We start from the raw sequence: 5,541 nt of genomic DNA on the forward strand, positions 1-5,541 counted from the left end.
CTTCTTTTGTTGGATCCGTTTTGAGCTATAAGCAGTAACTTTACTGATTCATTTTTGTACATGTGACCATTTAAAAAGAAAGGTTTTTGACTGTGAAAATTTAAGTTAAATTTGTTGAAAATAATTTGTTGAAAAATGTGTTGATGTCAAGCAAGAAACTTTTATGAATATCATATTTTATTTACATCCCAAATTTTGTATTTAGTCTGGTATGTGCTTCCAGAAATTCTTGTTAGAAACCCTAAGTCAGTAAAGCTTTACATTTATTTTTTCAATGATAAAAATAAGCACATTTTAATATAACTTCCAAGTTGCAAGTTACAGCGTTGTTTGACTTTTTAACTAGTTTTAAACATCCGCAATTTGAGCCCATGCAGCGAATATTTTCTACGCAAAAATTACCAAATAGGATTTTTGCTACAGATATATTGATTGTTTGATTAGTGTTTAATTACGTTGAATTATGGTTTAATAAAGAACTTTTGATTTACATTGATAAGATAGACATACGATTTGAATGTTATTATATCTACATGTATACTGTGACTTTATTGCAGTACACACATTAATGAAAGCTATAACATTCTAAATCAGTAAATCTTATTATAATGACAATTACATTGTAATTAGCTGCAGAAAATATCAATTTGACTCAAAATTTTAATACGTAATTCTTTTAAGACAGTGTTTGCTTTATGTCCTCTTTAGAAGAAGAATTTTGCCGGAGGATTAGATTATGACACAAAGTGCTCGAAGATAAAGTAGAGAGTTGTTTACTGAAAAAAAGTTCTTCAGATAAGTATCTGAAAGGGGAATTAGCTCAAGTGGTAGAGCGCTCAATTAGCATGTGAGAGGTACCGGGATCGATACCCGGATTCTCCATTTTTTTTAAACGATCAGGAAGGGATATGGAAAAATACTATCATATTTTTTTTTTGCCGCATAAGAAATAAGGAATCAAAGTTTTTACAATTCAATGTAAAATGATATATAAAAAAAAAATAGGAAAAAAAAAATAAAAAAGAAAGAAAGAAATAATTAAAACCTTTAAGCATGGACACGCCAATAAATAATTTTTGATCGGTATTTTAAAACGTTTTCAATTAAATGTGAGAGAGCTAACCTAAGTTTAATTTTTAAGAAATGCAATTCATTTGTTCATATACATGCCATTTTGAAGTCTTCCAACATTAATCAAATGAGGGTATTTATAGAATTTAATGAACCTCCAACGAACTCTTACATTTTTATAAGAATTATATAAAAAGAATTTAGGCGTTAAAATTTTCTCTTTTATAATCAAAATTAAAGTTAAAGAAATATTTTTAACAAGCCAACTTACAATTATATAGAAACTATGTGTGAGAATGATTTTTATTATATCTTAAAACATTAAAAAAAAAAAAAAGAGTTCGATTACAATTGTGATTCAAATTATGACTCATTGGCCATCTTTTAAAAAAGTTTAATATATTGAAGATTTTAATGAATTTATATTTTTCTGGCAACGTGATTATATAAAGAATATGAAATAATCCTTCTGAATTAAATTACATAGAATATTTCTAAGAAGGCATTTCTCGCGATTTCCCGTCTTTTCTTTTTCTTTCTCTCTCACTCCCTTCTCTCTCTCTCTCTTCAGCAAGTAATTTAATACATGTATATGCCGATAAAAGAAAAGTTTTTCGCCCCACGCGTATTAAACAATATCTCTATTTGAATTTTTGAAAATCATTTTTGTGGCAATGGCTTACTTCTCACAATTAAGGAAGAGATCTGACTAATTCTTAGATAATTTATGATTACCATCATATCCTATGTAGGGGAATTAGCTCAAGTGGTAGAGCGCTCGCTTAGCATGTGAGAGGTACCGGGATCGATACCCGGATTCTCCACTTACTTTTTGGCTCCTGCCTGAGCAACGAAACGTAACTCTTGATAGAATGTTGTCTCCACCGTAAAATATTTTCTAAATGATCGGCGAAATATGGCTGAAATATTGCCGATTCGGCGTTAAACAATAATAATCAATATAAATGATAAACAATAGAAAGTAATATTTATTTCAGTATCAGAATTTTGAAACATTGCTCTTTAAAAATTTCTTAATTACACAAAGATACAGATAAATATCTTAAGAAGAAAAGAGAAATGATATCAATCGAAATAAAAGCACCTTCTCCCTTTTTATTTGATATTTGTCAAATAATAAAATTGAAATATATCAATATATATTGCAAAATGGGGAAATATTTCCAATAGGAGTAATACATTACATATTTCTTCTCAATTAAAAGCAACTAAGTAACAAAAAATGTTCAAAATCATAGATTTTCTTTTAAGAGATGGTTTCATAAAAGTATATTTGACTAACATTAATTCATGATCAAATAAAGAACCTTTGTAAAATCATTCAGTGATAAAACCCCATGATTTTCATATTGCGATATCAACATTTTGAATTTATTTTTTCATCTTTCCCACTGCTAGTGAGACATGTACATAAATAGAAGTTATTCATCTTTGTAAAATATTGTTAAATGATTTAATACGAAAATAGCAACTAAAAATATTGACATCGCATAAGATACTCAGTTTTTTTATTTGCAAAATTTCGTGAATAATCTGAAATGTACTCCAAATGATTTTAATGAAAAATTAGGATAGCGCCCAAATTTTGAAAAAAAAATCAATTCTTATGAAGATTGAACATTATGCTATATTTTTAAAAAATTGACTGAACGAGTAGTGGTACTGAATTTGTTATTAATGTGCATATATCGCTTTGTTAGTTGTTGCAATTACAAGTATTTTTCAAAGATATAAATACATATAGAATACAAATGACAAAACATCTATGTTGCAAGATACACCATTCGTTTCCCCCCAGTCACTGATTTTAACATCTGTAATTTTGAGCAGATGTCTCTTGTACTTCTATAACTCGAATATAGCAAATATAGCAATGGCATTTAAAGATAGCATCTTCAGGTATTTATATTTCCTCTTCTTTAAATATTTGTTCTTGACTAAAACCAATGAAGCCAAAAAAGTTCAAAATCATTTTTTTTTAAATAACGGGTTTTAACAATGCATGATCTCATGAAAGTATGCTCAAATAACCTTAATTTATGGTCAAATGAAGAACCCCTGTAAACTGATTGATAACGACTTTCGATTTTCTTACAGTGATATCCATATTTTGATTTTTTTTACCTTTCCTACTGCTAGCGAGGCATACATTAATAAAAGTTGTGCACTGCAATAGTAATGACCCTCAATTTACTACAGAAAGTATTTGGTTGAAAGATGTCGAGCTTCCTATGCCGTCTTCTAATCCGAGTCTTCTATAGAATAATACATGTAATTTACTAACGATATTTCTGTAAATGAAAGGGCGAAAATTTTTAGATATTTTTGAAATAAAGTCAACGTTTTAAAAACAAAAGATTATAAAAAATGAGAACATACACTACATACATGTATGTCCGTGTTTCCACAAGGGAAAATTGCTGCAAAATGTTACAGTTAATTATTCGGAAGATGTAAACCAGCGTTGCCTGAGGATACGATTATTGAATGACACAAAGTGCTCGAAGATAAATAGAATGTTTTTTATCTTGGAAAATTTGTTATCTAAATATGAAGGAAATCAGGGGAATTAGCTCAAGTGGTAGAACGCTCGCTTAGCATGTGAGAGGCCGGGATCGATACCCGGATTCTCCACTTAATTTTTGGCTCCTGTCTGAGCAACGAAACGTAACTCTTGATAGAATGTTATCCTCACAGTAAAATATTTTCTAAATGATAAACAATAGAAGTAATATTTATTTCAGTATCAGCAATTTTGAAACATTGCTCTTTAAAATATTTCTTAATTACACAAAGATACAGATAAATATCTTAAAAAGAAAAGAGAAATGATATCAATCGAAATAAAAGCACCTTCTCCCTCCTTAAAATGGGAAAGTATTTCCAATAGGAGTAATATATTACATATTTCTTCTCAGCTAAAAGCAACTAAGCAACAAAAAATGTTCAAAATCATAGATTTTCTTTTAAGAGATTTTTGCAATGCATGGTTTCATAAAAGTATATATAACTAACATTAATTCATGATCAAATAAAGAACCTTTGTAAAATCATTCAGAGATAAAACCCCATGATTTTCATATTGCGATATCAATATTTTGAATTTAGTTTTCCATCTTTCCCACTGCTAGTGAGACATGTACATAAATAGAAGTTATTCATCTTTGTAAAATATTGTTAAATGATTAAAAACGAAGATAGCAACTAAAAATATTGACATCGCATAAGATACTCATATTTTTTTATTTGCAAAATTTCGTGAATAATCTGAAATGTATTCCAAATGATTTTAATGACAAATTAGGATAGCGCCCAAATTTTGAAAAAAAAAATCAATTCTTATGAAGATTGAACATTATGCTATATTTTTAAAAAATTGACTGCACGGGCAGTGGTACTGAATTTGTTATTAATGTGCATATATCGCTTTGTTAGTTATTGCAAGTACCAGTATTTTTCAAAGATATAAATACAGATAGAATACAAATGACAAAACATCTATGTTGCAAGATACAACATTCGTTTCCCCCAGTCACTGATTTTAACATCTGTAATTTTGAGCAGATGTCTCTTGTACTTCTATAACTCAAAAATAGCAATGACAATTAAAGATAGCATCTTCAGATATTTATATTTCCTCTTCTATAAATATTTGTTCTTGACTAAAACCAATGAAGCCAAAAAAAAGTTCAAAATCATGTGGGTTTTTTTTTTTTTATAAAAATAACGGATTTTAACAATGCATGGTTTCATGAAAGTATGCTCAAATAACCTTAATTTATGGTCAAATGAAGAACCTCTGTAAACTGATTGATAAAGACTTATGATTTTCTCACAGCGATATACATATTTTGAATTTTTTTTAACCTTTCTACTGCTACTGAGGCGCACTGCAATAGTAATGTCCCTTAATTTACTGCAGAAAGTATTTGCTTGAAAGATATCGAGCTTCCTATGCCGTGTTCTAATTTATGTCTTCTATAGAATAATACATGTAATTTACTAACGATATTTCTGTAAATGAAAGGGCGAAAATTTTTAGATATTTTTGAAATAAAGTCAACGTTTTAAAAACAAAAGATTATAAAAAATGAGAACATACACTACATACATGTATGTCCGTGTTTCCACAAGGGAAAATTGCTGCAAAATGTTACAGTTAATTATTCGGAAGATGTAAACCAGCGTTGCCTGAGGATACGATTATTGAATGACACAAAGTGCTCGAAGATAAATAGAATGTTTTTTATCTTGGAAAATTTGTTATCTAAATATGAAGGAAATCAGGGGAATTAGCTCAAGTGGTAGAACGCTCGCTTAGCATGTGAGAGGCCGGGATCGATACCCGGATTCTCCACTTAATTTTTGGCTCCTGTCTGAGCAACGAAACGTAACTCTTGATAGAATGTTATCCTCACAGTAAAATATTTTCTAAATGATAAACAATAG

General features: G+C 29.1%; 1 non-coding gene across 1 annotated transcript; it reads left to right on the plus strand.

The window, feature by feature from the left end:
- Positions 1 to 1,822: 1,822 nt before the first annotated feature.
- Positions 1,823 to 1,895, plus strand: Trnaa-agc (transfer RNA alanine (anticodon AGC)). The gene has a single exon. It is a non-coding gene; the product is annotated as a tRNA-Ala (tRNA).
- The last annotated feature ends 3,646 nt before the right edge of the window (positions 1,896 to 5,541 follow it).

Source organism: Saccostrea cucullata, unplaced genomic scaffold (genome assembly GCF_032062105.1).
Source record: "Saccostrea cucullata isolate Sc308-1 unplaced genomic scaffold, CSIRO_AGI_Scuc_v1 ctg22426, whole genome shotgun sequence".
NCBI lineage: Eukaryota > Metazoa > Mollusca > Bivalvia > Ostreida > Ostreidae > Saccostrea > Saccostrea cuccullata.